At 41.9% G+C, this 17,212-nt stretch overlaps 1 pseudogene; it reads right to left on the reverse strand.

The window, feature by feature from the left end:
- Positions 1 to 698: 698 nt before the first annotated feature.
- On the reverse strand, positions 699 to 1,729 carry LOC146789623 (actin-related protein 2-A pseudogene; annotated as a pseudogene).
- Between the last annotated feature and the right edge of the window lie 15,483 nt (positions 1,730 to 17,212).

Genomic DNA, 17,212 nt, shown 5'->3' on the forward strand with positions numbered 1-17,212 from the left:
CCTTGCTTGACGTCTATCTTACTTTGTTTTTGCCACATGAGCGGTTTTGAAGGCTAAATCGATACTTTTGCACACACAGGCTTAACTCCCAAAACTGGAAGACTTGATTACAGAACATCGCACACTAAAACAAAACATGAGAAAAGCATCCAGAATGTTAGTTTGCTGTTTTATTTTTGTATTGTTTTTTATTTTATTTTTATCCGCAAAACAGCACATTTTATTGAAGATAAATCATTAGTAAAAAATGTCATAGAGAGGGACTTCCCTGTTGGTTATTGTTAAACTGAAAACAATGAAATCAAAATTTTTTGTCAGAAGATAACATGTATACACCTCTCAGAAGAATTGTATGGAGTTAGAAGAACGCTTCCAAATTACTACTAAATCATGCCCACTGGTTCGTCTTAAGAAGCACAATCAAACCCTTAAATGTCAAGATGCACAGTTTGCGGGTCAGCCCTTACCAAACCAAATGTTGGCTGGGCACCCACCCTGCAAGTCTACTAATGGAAAGGAAGTGCAAAGCAGATGCTAGACAGTAATTTTCATCCATATGTTCATTAGTGCTCTTTTGTTTTGTCTAAGGAGAGAAGCACGTTGCATTGAACAAATTTGCCAATGCTGCCAATGTTTCCTTGTATCCTTCTGTGGAGTCGGGCATGGGATGGCAAAAAAATGAACTTCCCCTTCGCCTATCAAACGGTTACACCAAGTTTCTCAAGGATGTAGACTTCTTTCTCCAGATACTCTAGTCGAGTCATCCAGAAGCTGTCCTTGTTCTTCATAATGTCAGCCAGAACTGCTCCACCCAGGAACACCAGTGTGGTGGATCCTCAATTCAGATCTTGAATTATGAAAGTTTCCCCATATCGTCTTTCAGGACCTGTTCTAGGCAGAGCTGTTTGAGTTCCCATTTCAAACGAGAGGGTAGACCTGGGTACTTGGTGGATCCACCAAACAGCACAATGTGTTTATAAAACTCAGATCTGGTATCGATACAAGCAGCTTGAATGGTGTTGAAGAGCAATTCTGCCACACCAACTCCTTCCACATTATTGATGTCAGGGTGGAACAGAGCTCTCACAAAACTTTCAACTTCTACTTTGAACACTCGTCCATCTGGGATCGTATAGGATTCCACGAGCACTGTAATGTCCTGGGCCAGTTTCTGCTCTTGCTTGCTGTTATATCCCATGAAGCACAGCTTTCCCATCATCAGCCTCGCTGTCTCAAAGTCAGCCAAATGGTTAAATGTGTATCCTCTCAGGGGCAGAAGGTTTATCAGGTAGCGTGTAATGTCTCTGCCACCAATGTCCAAGCGACAGGTAAGATGAGGTAATGAGAAGGACTCATTGACAGAACAGGTGTGGATCATGCCATCTCATGAGTCCACAACTACCCCAGTGAGCAAGCCCTGTGCACAGAATGTCAGTACTGACTGGATAGCGATATAGACACCTTCAAACTGATATGACTCGAACATCACCTCAATGATCTTCTCTTGGTTCTTGATGAGATTCACAGGAGGCTCCGGCAGCAGGATTTTGTAATTCTGGGAATCCACATTTAGCTTCTGGGGTCAAAAGGAGTAGTCCCAAAGGTGCTTCATGTCATTTCGGTTGCGGACATTTCTATTCTCCATGAGGTAGATAAACCCAAGCATGGAGTTTAGGTCACAGGCCTCATCTCCAACCATAAGGTCCTTGATCTCGATATTGCCCACTTTCGTGGAGAAACTGGGAAAATATGTTCTGGGAATTTGAGCCTGCATAATCACCCTGTGCCATTGTTACAGACGGTCACTTCCCTGGCTGTCCAAGCTCTACCCCCTGGATCACTGCTGGAGCCTCTTCTATGGCAGCTGCCTCCACCTGATTTATTATTGTAGTGCAAATAAAAAACATACCTGAGCAAAATCAATGAGACAGCACACTTCAACAAGATGAGTTTTCTTGGAGGTTTTCACTGATGATGTTAAATGGCACTTGAGTCTGTTGTCTTTACCAGGGCTGGACTGGCATCGCAAACCGGCCCTGGCAATTGAGTCGGACCGGCCACGAGGGAGGGGTGCATGTGGAAAACACTGCAGCTGCTTTTGTTAAAGGGGGCCGCTAAAACAGGCCTTGGTAACAAAAACGGCCCGCAGGGGTCCAAAGCAAGCCCTCACCATGGCGGCCCACCGGCGAAACGCCTGGTGCCCACTACGGCCAATCCGGCCCGTGCTTTACACCGCTCCAGTAATCCTTCCATCATTAGGCTTGTGTTTGAGGTCCAGTGTTGATGAGCACCAAATCTCTTTACATCAGAAGCCTTTTCATTGCTGAAACGTCCCCTCTTTGATTACAAAGTGCCTCCAAATATTACACCAAACATTCTTGTGACTAACACTTCATTCTGAGATTCTGGGAAAGATCATTCAATTCTTCAGGCTCCATCCTCGGCCTCTCTATTTTTGTTTCCTCCTTTCCACTGTCCTGTCGCATCTAGCACTTTGAATGAACTAAGAGCAGCATAAAGTGCATACATGCAACCAACACAACAAAATGTATGTCACTCATTCTGTGTGTATGCTGGTCTGTGTGCATGCGTGGCCGCGAATGCATTGCTTTATTAGTGATTAGATATCTGTAAGTCTGTTGCTCGGAATATATTTTCACTTTGTTGTCTGTGTCACAGCAAATCTGCTGTCATGCCTGCATGCGCCATATAATAGACTTCAACATCACTTCTATAGACATGAACTCAGTGTGTGAAGCACAAGGTAACATGCTGCATAAAGGATTTAAAAATGGCGTTCCTGTTTTCTTAATGCAAACCCACATATTTAAATTTTAGCAAATAACTTTTACCTTAGTATTTTTTTATTTCTTCATTCTGCAGAGGTGTACAATCACTATAAGTGGTGGTTGTTTCTGGATGTTCCCAGCTACCCTTCTTCTCTCTCCAAGGAAAGCATGGTTAGAAAATGGGTGTTGAAGATCATGGTACAGCCCCAGAGAGCAGAAGGCAGTGAAAGGATTTCCTTAAACAATTGTCTAATTATGAAAGTATTCAAGACTCTTAAGATCTGATGTAAAAGCAGTAATTTGTCAAAGTATGCCGTTGGCATGCCTGGAATGACATATTTGGTTTGACGGGCATTGTAGAAGCAGCAAACTAAGCTACAGTCTCAAGATGCCATAGTCCAGACTGTCCAAAAATGCATTCCACTGCATTTTTTGCACATATTTAAGCTCACCTATGTATCTCAAATATATAAAGAATTAAATACAATGTACATAGGCCATCATTGTGAGGCCCCTGGTAATTTTGATTTGGGTGGAAAATGGTAACTAAATTTCAACTATATCTTGTGTGTAAAGTTTCTCCCAACAGAACTTTTTTCACAACTTTGTAAACAAAGTAAATATTGAAAAATATATGCAAAAAAACTGCACGATTTACAGGTTTCCAGGCCGGACTTGGGGAAAACGTGCAGTAATGCCACACCGCGAAAAAATACAAACTGTGTAACACTGCACATACATTTGCCCAGGCGGTATACCTCACAGAAAAGCTGCCGAGGACATTATAAGGCACTCGGCACTTTAAATGCCTACTGACATGACTGTTTTCAGAGGTATGAACAAAAGAATAATTAAGAAACGATAGAAACTGCCAGAGCCCTCTTAATGATTTCCTCAACACAATTGCTTTTCATGCACACTGCAATCCAATGGAAAAAAAACGCATATTTGCAAAAGGGATGCAGTCAAGCTAGACATTAAAGTCTGCCTTCATAGTTGACACTAGGGAAATAATCAAACTGGTTTATTTTCCGTAGGCAGTGCACCATGTTTAAAAGATGCTACAAATGACAGATTTCAATTTCGAAAAGTGTCCAACAGAAAAAAACACATTTTGAATGAGGTGTCTGAGACGAGACTCTAGGGTCTCACAAGCTGTCACATGAGAAAGGGTGCATGACTGAGACGTCGCTGCTGGACTGCCGGTTCCTCAGCTGCCTTTGAATGCACAAAAAGATGATGAAACAGTTGTTATTTTTTTTATTAGCAAATTCCGAGCCTCACAGCTCTCTCTGTGTCTGAATCGACCAGCTGTTCAGCTTTTAGCAAACGCACACGATGAAGGAGTGTGTTATTCAAGAATAACTGTATCAGACTCACAGTAAACGTGTCGGAAACCACACAGCAGAAATCTTTATCTTAAATCAAGGGCCTGGTGCCCGCAAAGCACTCCCTGCATAAAGAAAGAGATATAAGGCCGGCCCAGAAACGGCCATGTCAGAATCACTGAGCGGGTGACACACAGTATTATTGAAACAGGAAGTGATTCACCCTTGACAACCAGCAGAGCACAGATATTGTGGAAATCTGGACTGTTACATTTCTATTTGCAGTTTAAGTCTCTCTCCAGACAGATGGGCGCATTTAAAAAATGCGTGCACGCCTAAAACGATGTCGGTGCACAAAAAAATAAAATAAAGTGGTAAGTTCCGTTGCTGGAAAATGTAGGTTTACGGGTGGGAAAGATGGCAATGCTGAAAAACGGAGTGAACATCCACAAACTTAAGTGTATCGGTATTCACAAACGTGTTGTGGTGTGCTTCTCTTCACTTAAAAGAGTGCAAAATTACTCCAGTGAAAAGCAGTAGGCCATCTTTGTTCATGTTTTAGCAGGTTTAATTTACTACAAAAAATGTGTTGTTAGCAATTGACTAATGGGGGGGGGGACTAGTGGACAATGAATTTAACACAATTTTGTAAAACCAGGATGATGTGGCTAACCTGTCTGGGAAACCCCCCTATACCTTGGGCCTGCACAGGTATTGGCTTAACACCAGGGAAAAATGATTTCTCTGTGGAGAGAAAGAATAAACAAAGTTCCATATGCAAATTAGCATCTTGAAAAGATTTACTCATGATATTCAGACAGTTAAAAATATGTGCCAATATGTGAACTCTTTGAAATCTCTGAAACTCACAGTTTGCAAGAAATGTTCTGCATTTCAAACAGCACCATTTTCTCATGGTGGTTTAATTGACAATATAAAACAGCCAGTGGCAGCAAGGTAACATCTATTTGCGTACAGGAGTATTAGTGCACATGTTTTGCGTGACATAGCGCATGTTGCGCTCTTTATATATAGGTACACAATGAAAAGTTGATAGGGGATTGCACCACAAGTGAACGTTTTAGGACAACGTCAGCAGCTGTAGGTTATCAAAAATACAGTAGAGATATTTTACACCTCTTTCCTGGCATGGGGCCACCTCTAATGTGGCATTCATTAGCCACTAGTTCATAAGCGATATCAGTTGAAAACATTAGTTCAAAAAACAATTGCAATAGAAGCTTCTTGAAACATCTATTCAGTGGCAAGCCTTCAAACACATTTCCAAACATACACTGTTCCACAGTCTGTACCTTTAACCAATTCAAAAGTAATGTCTTCTACACAGATTCACAATACCCCACAACAATTTGATTCAGTTGCATTCACCTATTCAATACTGTATGTATGGCTAGGTTTCATCCATGTCATCATGATTGTGTTGTGATTGTTTTTCTCTTTAGAGTACAGCGAAACAAGGCCACTTCTATTTGATCGAAAATACTAGAATGTGTGCTTCTTATTTGTAAAAAAATATATATTGCTGCAACTAATAACCGTATTGCAACCCATGAAAATGCCTGCATGCAGAAACACAGAAAATGGGTGCAATGGTGGCTCATAAATGTAATCATAAAACCACATAGCCACACTATTAGGAGATATATACGTTTTAATTTGGTACTGCTGATTTGGAATTGTTCTTTGATAAAATATCCTAAGCTTATTTTTTTTTTTTTTAGCAGAGTTTTATATAGCGCGAACTTGACCCAAATCCAATCAGGTATCAGAGCGCTTTACATAGCACCAGTTACGTTAAATGAAGAAACACATTCTTTTTTTGTTTGTATTTATTTTTTTTGTTAGGCACGGGGAGATTAAGTGATTTGCCCAGAATCACAGGAGGTTTTGGCGTCGTTACCGAGACCCAAACCCAGTTCCCCAAGGTCGAGCGCCCTAACCGTTAGGCCAACTCCTCTCCCCTATTGGCACTCTTCTACAGCAAACAGTTGTAGAAAAATATGATTTCAGATGTGTTTCCTAGAATGATTAGAGGGAAGCTCCTTCTACAGGGGAAACATACAAGTGGATCTAATATTATAGCCTAAATAAAAGACAAAGAATACTTATCAAAGAAAATGATTACAAATAAAACCCTGTGGTACCACTGTAGAGTCACATTCATGTGAGGTAGTCAAGTCCACCACCTTGATGCAATAGCAATAATGTTATCATTGTGCTTTGATGGGTTTATTGCACCAATCTGGCACCACTAAACATAATATGCAATCCTTAGTGAGTCTCAGAATGGATGCAATAATTTTATATTTCTCCGAAAGGGTAAAGTAGAGAGGGACTAGAGACACTGCAAGACAATTACAGAAGAAAAGGCTCTTATAATGAATTCTGTTTTTTGTGATATACTCTTTACTACACTTGCCGCCCTTGGATGAGGAGGGTAATGGAGCTGAGGGGATGATTCCATTTCTAGCAGGTATTTTTCAGGGTTAATTTAAAGGTATTTAGGGTTGTGGTTCTTGTTTTGAGGAAATGAGGACAATCAAAGCAGGGGAGTGCATGTAAATAAAGATGCCCTGTTCTACTTTAGGGGTGGTGGGTATGGATGGATCTAAACACTGCAAAGAGAAATTTCTGTTGGATTCTGCTGTACAACAAACTTGTTGAAGGGCCCCTTTTAGAGTTTGGCAGATGGGTACTCCATCACAAACGTGACGGACATCCCATCTGCTTTATTACAATCCCTTAGGCTATAATGCGCTTGCAATAAGGTGGACAGGATATTAATCACTTTTGTGATGGAGTAACTTGTCTGCTAAACTCTTAATCAGGCCCTTAGTCTGCAGTTGCCAGCAATGAAGGAGACAGTAGAGCAGTGAGTCTCACTACTGTTCTTTGTCCAGAAGATATGATTGTGGTCCCAACCATGGCCTGGTGTATTCCTGTGGATTACTCACTGTGACATTATTTTAATACAGAAGTGTTTTTGTTTATTTTCTTTTGTTGACCACTTTAACTCAACAGCGGCAAAATGTAAAGCCAGGAAGCCAGCCAATGGGTTACACCCAGGAGAAATCAAATCTCAATGTTTGTTGAAGTTACAGAACATAGGGTTACAATTAGTGCCAAATTGAGGAAACAGCTGTATTTGAAATCACCCTTGTCGAACATGGTTACTAACACCTAACGGATGGGTTAACATTGCTTTGTTCACTGCACGACTCCTTCCAAGATGATTCCATTGGTCAAGGCACAATTGCTCCTCACCTCCTCCAACAACTGCTATTCATATTCGAATGACCGCTTTGTCCCATAGCCTTTTCCCTGTCTCCTTGGTTAAAGTTTAACAACATGTCCTTGTCACACCCAGTCTTCTTCTTACATAATCACCTATCCTGCTAATATGTTACTTGAATTGTAAGCAACATATCCTTGCCATGACCATAGTTTACTTTCTACAGAATTACCTCCCTACTAATGGTACTTCAGTTAGAGTTTAAGTAACATGTCAACATGTTCTTGCTACATGTACAATGCTCCCCTAAGTGCCCAAATCCATTATTCAGTTGCATTGATCTACTTTGTGACTTTGTCTACATAACCTTGGCTGCTTGTAATTTTAATTCATTCACTATACAGAGCCCCACTCCGATTAAACTGACTGAAGTACAAATTGAGATTGATAGAAAAGCCCCCCCAAAGTGTTTATGGAAATGAAAAAGGAACTATGAGCTTGGAGTTGTTTTGGCTCCACAAGCATCCCCCTAGGAGTGCTTCACTCACTGAAAAGCTCTTTAGAAAACCATTAAGTGGACATATAATTATGTTTTTTACAGTTTTTGTGAGGCAAGTTTATCTGCCAACTTCATCATTTCTGTAGAAAGTGACCCTGGTTAAGTCTGTAAACTGTTTAGTTGAGAGCATTCATAGACTTTCCTGTTTTCAGTGTTTATGTGGAGTTCTGAGGAGTTTTCTGAACAGTTTGGGTATTTTTATCGGTGTTTATTGCCTAGCCTCCAAAATAGAAATTGTGTTTTCCAGTGTTTACAAACATGATGCTTTTTCATTTGACTGTTATATGTAATTTCTTCATTTGACTAATGGTGGACTGTTTATTACACTCTCACTAACACCCACAGGCTCTTCTCAAGTACTTGTCATCCGTAAGAATGGGCCCGTCGAACACTCTAAAAGCATTAATCTGGAAGGAGATTCTGGATAACAGTCAAGCAAGTTGCTGGGCCAAGGCAAGAAGTGAGACTTTAGAAGCACTGGACTCGCAACATCTGTGGGAAGCACACTTACCAGATCACATTTTTATATTTGCAGTGACAAGGCTATTATCCTGGATGCAAGATAAAGAATGCTTCCACAAGCACAAACACTCGTGGCTATGTATCAACACATACAAATCTCTAATGCCACAGAGCTATCTCTTTGAAACCATCAAAGACTTTTACAGAGCTAGCTTTTTACCATTAAGACTCGGCCTTTTACCAACAAAGGGTGCAATGCCACCATGGGCCTAAGAACCGACTTCACCATCAAGCATGCCGTGTCGGGGTCGGACAAATCTTTCTTGCACATATCATGCATATGCCCCATTTTGCAACCGGTAAGCAGAAAGCTTTTACGCAATCTATTTAATGGTAATGAAGTAAGAACATGATGCCAAGCCTTGCTGTTCTGCTTGCAAGGTTGTAGCCCCCAAGTAATAGCATGCTCGGTAAAATATATTTACCACTGTAGAACAACAATTTAAAACAATCAAATGGAGGAACTATATCCCAAAGGCTTTCCCCTTTTCATTTGCACTTTCTGTGCACTGGCACTTTATTGTGTGCTCGTCCATCTCAACTAACAAGCTTTAATGAAGAGTCCTTTAGCGACTAGCAAGCAAATTGAACTTTTTAATTGTTTTATTCTGGTAATATGCAACCCTTTCTTCAGTTTTATCTTGCTGTGCATTAGCTTTTCAGGTAGTATCAGGGTCAATTATAGAAGAGCTCAAGCACTTGCACTTTGCCTTGTGTATACTTGAATTAATCAGGACACTCACTGAAGTGACTTTCTCCTGGAAAAATGTGACCCTTTCTTTGGTTTTATCTGCTGCGCATTAGCTTTTAAGTAGTATTAAGGCTAATTATCGAAGGACTCGCGCACTAGCACTTTACCTTGCGTACACTGAATTATTCAGGACATTTACTGAAGTGACCTTATGTTTTAGCACGCGCTTATTCTTTTAACTGATTGCATACTGGTTAATACTGTGTGCTTATATAATGTAATGGTTTTAACTAACTAAAATTGTGATTAATAAACTTAAAGCACAGGCTCTTCCATGCCTTCTCACATTTCATTAGCTCTCATGTTCACTATTTCCGCACTCTGGGTTACAGAACAATTAGTGGATTCAGAAAGCAAGAAACTGTTACACCCAAATGTTTTTCAAAGAAACAATTCTAATACATAGGTGTGGCGGGGTCATTCACCTACTACTTATGAAATATTATGACACTGTACAGGTGGTCAACCCTGCCAACAGCATAGTACCTTGTGGAACATTTAAAATGTTGAATAACATCAGATTAATTTCTAGCCCTGCATTCTAAAACACCTGAAAATGGATGCTTGCTACATATTTGTTACTACTTTTCTGCACTCTTTGCCTGACTGTATGAAAGTGATGCTGGTGGTGTTGCATAAATTGCTGCCAAGTGTCTCTATGTCCTGACTTTTTAATCGGCATGACAGTCGCTACACAAAATTCTTTCCACCTGCAAGGCTGCTCTTTGTGAGGCACCATGTCCCGGGAACCCTCTGGGAACAGGAGAAGGGGCTGAGGGTCACAAAGTGCACCTGTTAGCCCTGCTGTGCGGGAGGCGTTACTCGCACACCTTTTCACCATCCTGCGAGGCGTTGTTTTGCGAGACTACAGGTTCCAGGATGCCCCTGGAGTTAGGAGGAGGGGTTGAGCACTACAAAGATGTCTATTAGACCTGTTGTGCAGGACGAGCTACACAGACTTCTTTCCACCTGCATGGCTGTTCTTTGAGGGACAACAGGCCCCAAGATTCCCCCTTGGGGCAGATGGAGGGGCTGAGCACTACAAAGCACACTTTGTATTCCAGCAGCGCGTTACATACACAGCACACACCCTAGCCAAGATCAGGCCTGTCTGTGCCTGACTGTGGCCCTTTGAGGCCGGGTTAGGCCACTCCCCTTACATGTTAAAAAGAGGAAAAGGAAGTGGCTCAGCTTTTGTAACCTGTGAAGTGTTGCAAGAGGTAGGAGGTTTTGAAGAGCAGTTTACTTTTTATAAGTATTTTTTTGCATGTCTGGGTATAGCATCTTGGAATGATAGCCTTTCCTTAGAGCTGAACTTGTGTACCTCTTACACAGTAGCATCAAACGTGGGCAAAAGGAAAGCCCAATGCCAAAACAAAGCAGTACAGATGAACTGCACCACTGTGTTAATTTCTTGCCCAGGCTGTTTGGTGGGTAATCTCTAAGGAGATTAACCTTGCGTAAAGGAGACTGTCACTTGACTTAATTGAGCCACAGGCTGTGTGGTCATCTGAGAGTGCTACCAGGGATTGAGGTGGGACACTAATCAACTAGTGGAGAAGTGTAGCTCACTGGTTAGAGGAGGCATACCCTGAAGCAGAGATCAGACCCGGGACCTGGGTTCGATTCCCGACGCGGCAGGGTCCAGAGCCCAATCGTCCACGGACTCGATAATTCTCGCTTCGGTGTCCACTCTAAGCACGAGTTCACACTATGCAGCTCTGGGCAACAAGCCTGATTAATCTCCACAACGGCCCCCCGCGGCGGGATGCCTGGCTTTCACCTTGGGGATGCCCAGTACGGGTTATCTTACAGGGAAAAACCAGGACGGGTTCCCAATGCAAGCGCCAAGATGCCCGTAGGGTGATAGCTGCGCTCTATAAGTACATCAATCAATCAATCAACTCTGTTCCCCAGGTGTCGGCAGGTCCCTCTACATTTCCTATGGGATCAGTTACTGTGTCTGTATTGACTGCTCTCATTGATCCCCATCCTCAGTTAGACAAAATCCAACCCTCGGATAATGGTCTGCTAGAATGATAAAAAAAAACTAGGCATGGGGAATCCCAGTTGCAGTCGCCTATCTAGCACCATACAAGCGTTTGTCAGGCCACGCTGTTCAACTCCACTAACACCCCCAACACTTCTAGTCTGGGGGTCTGACTGGGATATTTTTTTGTGAAATTAATTCCCATGACAGAGTCACACAAATGCTGCTGTACCTGAAGGTTTGCCCATGGAGTTGGGTAGGCCTGATTTTGACACTGAAGAGGAAAAGTTTGATTTCCATTTTTATACAGGATTTCCAGACAGATGATGTGAATCCACTTTTAAAAGTGCAGGAAGCAGCTTGGGGTGGATCATTAACACATTTATTTTTCTGGCTGCAGCACAGATTCAGTATTGGTGTAAGGTGATGGCTTTCCCAAATATTAGCACCCATAACTGGAACACAACAGGTGTGAAGCTGTGCCTTGCTGGATACAACATTCACTGTGAAGGAAAAAAGATCAAGCTCCGTATATAAGATTCTTTCCCTTTAATAACTGAATCTCGGACTCACCCATATCCACCCAATAGCTACAGAATGGCAGTGGTCCAGAAAAATAGGATAGCAATTTCCTGTTGAAAAGGTTGTTATAGGGACTACGGGGTTGTTACTTAGCAATAACCGTTACTACGCAAGTTTTTACTTCGCATACCATTACATTGAAAGTGTTAATGTATACGAAGTAAAAACTTGCCTGGTAATAAAAATAGTATGCGGAATAACGTGTCATATTAAAAAAAGACATTTAATCCCTTTTTTAAAATGTTTAAAGCACAACAGTACTTTAAATAATAAATAGAAATACACTACCCTACACATCTAAAATGGAAAACACTACCAAAATACTCAAACACTACACTACCCTACACTACTGGAACACCACTACACTACCCTTAACCCTAAACCACTACCCCCTGCACGAACATACGCATTTCCCCCATTCCGGTCCCTACACTCATTCACTACCCATCACAACCCCCCAACATTACACTAAACACTAAAACAGTAACTCACACTACACTAACACCACAACACTACCCTAAACCCTAAAACACTACGTCCAGCACGACCCTGCCCCTACCCCCAGTCCTGTCCCTACTCCCCAACACTACCCTAAACCACTTCCCTACACTACACAACACGACAACGCTACCCTAAAACCTCAAACAAAAACCCTGCGCAACCCTCCCCCGACCCCCAGTCCTGTCCCTACACTGAAACACTACCCTGCACGATACACCAACACTACCCTAAACCCTAAAACACTACCCTACACTACACTAACACCACAACACTACCCTAAACACTAAAACACTACCCCCTGCACAACCCTCCCCCGACCCACAGTCCGCTCCCTTCACTACAACACTACCCTGCACAACACCCCAACACTACCCTAAAACACTACCCTACACTACACAAACATCACAACAGTACACTAAACCCTAAAACACTCCCACCTGCACAACCCATTTACACAACCCTACCCTGCACGACCCCCCGACACTACCCTACACTACAAAAACATCACACCACTACCCTAAACCCTAAAATACTACCCCCTGCATGACCCTCACTCTTCCCCAGTCCGCTCCCTACACTACAACACTACCCTGCAGGGCACCCCAACACTACTCTAAACTCTAATACACTACCCTACACTACACAAACACCACAACACTACACTAAACCCTAAAACACTACCCCCAGCACGACCCTACCCCTAGAGTCCTGTCCCTACACCCAAACACTCCTCTGCATGAACCCCCCGACACTATCCTAAACCCCAAAACACTACGCTACACTAACACCACAACACTACCCTAAACCCCAAAACACTACTCCTCAAACACAACACTACACTTAATCCTAAAAGACTACCCCCTGCACGACCCTCCCCCTACCCTAAACCTTTAAAAACAGACCCTCTTACCTCTCTCTCCTCGTGTCCTCTGTTCTCCTTCCTGCCTGCGTCATCAGAAGGGAGGTGATCGTTGCACGTGGTTGTGAGGAAACACCCCAGTTTCCTCACAATGATGTGGTTCGCATTACAACGCATGCATTGTAATAACATGCGTAGAAATGGCTATGTGTTATTACAGCGCATGTGTTGTAACGCTTACGCAGTAATGGTACGTGGTGTAATGACCGCGTACAAATGGATGTTTACCTGTTATAGGATTTCTAAAGACAGCTCTCTCTCTGCTCTTTACCACTTCAGGGTCTTGGGATTCAGCTAAGTTTTCAGTCTGGTCGTCCTCCACCAGGGCAATGGATTAAATGACTTCATCATCCTGGCAGAGGTCCATATGATCAAATTCTGAAATGTCCCTTGGTCGGGTCCTGCTGATGTATTGTAACTTTGCCGTAAGGCTCTGTCAAACATGATGCAGTCATAACGCAAAATAAAAAATAAAAACAAATAAAAAACAAAAGATCAAACTGAGATTTTGTTTTTGAGAAAAAAATGCCCCCACCCCTGCCATGGGAGTTATCTCCCATGGCGAGGTGGCATTTTAAAGTTTTGACTGCCCCTTACTGCCAGGGTTTCTTGGCAGTGAAAACTGACCTGTATGTCTGTCCATCTTAATAAGGTGGGCGGATATACAGGTCATCCTCCGATGGCACTTATTCCATCGGGCCCTCAGAGGGACATAGCCATGGTGCAGACAGAGTAGTCTTGGCCATCGTAACACCACAGATTTGCCTGTATTTAAATCAGGAATGAGGACCAATATTTTGCAACGGAGTGCCCTTTCTGTCAACATATAAATTAGGCTCTTATTATAGTTCCAAGGTGTGGCACATGGAGAAAGATAAGAAATGGCATACGAAATAACTCATTTATGGTGTAGTCTTTCTTAATTCTATTCCCAGGCCAAAATGATAGGATCTTCTTACTTGAATTTCATACCACAGAGGCAACAGTGACTGGGCAAAAGTCGTTTCGATATGATGAGTAACTTTTGCCGGTCATAAAAGAATAGGGGTTGTCTTAGGTAAAAATCCTCTGTATTATCAGAGTGATTCAGTTACAAAATGTGCTTATGTTCACATGATTGAAGCAAAATTCATCTAGTCAATTACTTTCTCCCCAGAAGAACCAACATAATCACCTTTATTAGGATGATTTATGGCCTATGTTTTTCAGGATCAGTTTCATACACTATGCTTTATGTTAATTAGATTGGTGGTCCTCCAATACCATTTATGAATTGGTGGAAGACGTTTTTCTATTAGTATATTATTCTTTTGGCTAAGCTATTAGGTAAAGAACTGTATTTCTCTTTCAAATACAGCCAATTTAGAGCCTGGGAGGTGGCATACCAGTTTGCCAGGTCAGTAAAGGATATCACCTCCACTCCCTGATGGAGGACTGCCAGTCCCATTTATACTGACTCTGCCTGCCTGGTGGAGATATCTAAAACTTTCCTGGCAGCTGCAGTGAAGTGAACTTTGCTAAGTGGGTGCCATGCTTATTGTGCTAGTTTGTCAAAGACTTTTGCTTTCCAGAAACAAATCCTCAAAGCAGTGGTTTGATACTAAAAATACAAAAACCTAATGACCCTGATATGCAAGACTTTTTCCCTGTGTGTGGGGCATAGGCCATTTTACTTCTTGTTCCCGGAGCAACATGCACCACCTAGCAGTCCTAAGCAAGTGACAGCCATCCACCCTAAAAAGGGTGGGATGAACATCATTATCACATTGTGGCCCAGTGTACGGGACACAGATGGAGGGTTTCTGCTAGCGCTGCCAGCTGAGGCTCTGCTGTTGTTGACCCAGAAGTTCCTCCACCTCTAAATGGCATTGGGATATCAGGAGGTTAGCCGCGCCGGCGAACTCCCTCACAATCAAACTCTAAATTACTCCATCAGCTGGGGCTTAACTTTCATTGGTGCAGCAGGTGCAGTGGTGCCAGGGCCCAGAGGTCTAAGGGGCCCACTGAACCTGATTATTGCTGTATTTTACAGTTCAAGCATAAGCCGGGGTGGGGACATTTCCTACTTTACACTAGGGCCCATGATACAAAGGCTGTGCCACTGTCCATTAGCTTTTAAATACGTTTTTATATTTTTATGCTTCTATGAAATTTGTTTTCTGGTATTACATGTCATGAGGAAATGTAATCAATTGTTATACATTACTGGAAATACATCTTTAATTAAATCAATGATGTAACAAAGCACCAACATGGCATCATGTCCTATTTAGTTCCATGCAAAGGAACACTATTAAAAATAGGCCCCTGACCCTTCTACCCTTTAGGGAAACCTGGGTTTTATTTGCATTACTTGAAAGAGGAGGTTCTCTGGGACTCATCTTTCTTCCATACTTTTTATTTGTTATGTTTACACATGGTAATTTGGGATACAGTAATAGCGGAGGGCTTTTGATAAGCAAATGTCAATGCTTCTCTTTAAAGAATGTTTATCAAGTTAGCGCTGTTGGATCAATTCAAAGTTCCAACAGGATCAATTTATTTTCATCATTACCTTTGAATCATAAAGTACAATTCCATCAAGGGTGCATATCGAAAAACCAGACACTGCCGGATGAGTGTAAAATGAGGAAAAGAGTGAGATATACTGAAAAAAGGTATTGAAGGTCCCTATACAATGGTTTTAAGTTTTTACAAGTAAAATAAATAATTGTGTGAAAAGGAAAAAATATTATTAATGAAAATTAAATCGAAGCGACCCATGTCTTTGAACTTTTATGGGGTTGATCTCTGCACGTTTGGAGTGCGCGGTCATTTAATCATGAGAACAGTGCCAGGCACATAACAGGACAAATTGTTAAAAGTAAATTCTTCAGTGGTCAGATTCACAGATCATTGAAATAAACTTTAATTTGTTTTATCTTGTGTTAAACAGTTCGTTTTGCATTATCATGTTTAGTTTTTTCTCTGTGCTCCTAGCGATTTAGTTTATTTTTAGCCTTTGCAGTGATGTTTCATGTACATGTTGTTTACATTACCGAAGTAACTTGTGACCATTCAGGCGGAGTGTTGTGAATGCTACATGTAAATGTGATGTTGTCAACATTCTTATCATCAGTCTTATGTCTACAAAACATCCGCGGAGCTAAGGAAGAGCTGAGTCACATGGCAGTCCCATGCCTCGGAAATGATCAGATACCAGGGCCTGGGCAAGTCCATTTATACAACATATTTTGAGCACAGCTAGTGACGGGGGATGAGTGGAACAAATTAAAAGGGAAATTACAAACTTGAACTCAAAAGTATGAGGAGCTACCAGGGGAATGGGAAGAGCATTCCAGCGGAGACACAAGTGTGTAGGAAAGTGCACATGAGAAGATTTTTACAGATGTGGTGGAAGGCAGTGGCACTGTGACAAAGTGGACAGAAATAGATGGCACATTCCAAAACGTAAGAGCAGATAGAGGGAGTAATTAGAGCGGATATTCGTGCATGGTGGTAATTGATACAGGGATACAGTCTTCCCCTGTTTTAAGACAGTTCTAAGATACTAGTTCTAGGCAAAAAAAAAATACTATCCTAAACCAGGAAGGATATTCTTACAACTCTCTTAAATCAGCTCTGAATACTTCTTAAATCAGGACCGTTTTTCTTGGCTTACAACAGTGGCGGCTGGTGAACTTTGAAATTAGTAAGGCGCCAGTCCTGAATTATACTGTGCGAGGAAGAGCACCAAGTGAGCATGACTGGTACAAGGGAGGCTCATGGGAAATCCTCTGCTGAGAATAAATATATATTTTTTTAAATGGAGTAAAGTAGTGCATATTTTCGCACAATGTATAAAAGAAATTGATCGTCAATCCCCACAATTACCTTTCTTTGTGAGGGGCCATATCTGGGTCATGAGGGTATAGCACATATTGTTACCCTTGCATAGTGCAGAGACCCTCCCTCTGCTATGCTTCTCGGTGGCTAGTATTAGCAGATGGGTAAAAATGGACATGGGATATACAAAGAG

This window comes from Triturus cristatus, chromosome 10 (genome assembly GCF_964204655.1).
Source record: "Triturus cristatus chromosome 10, aTriCri1.1, whole genome shotgun sequence".
NCBI classification, from domain to species: domain Eukaryota; kingdom Metazoa; phylum Chordata; class Amphibia; order Caudata; family Salamandridae; genus Triturus; species Triturus cristatus.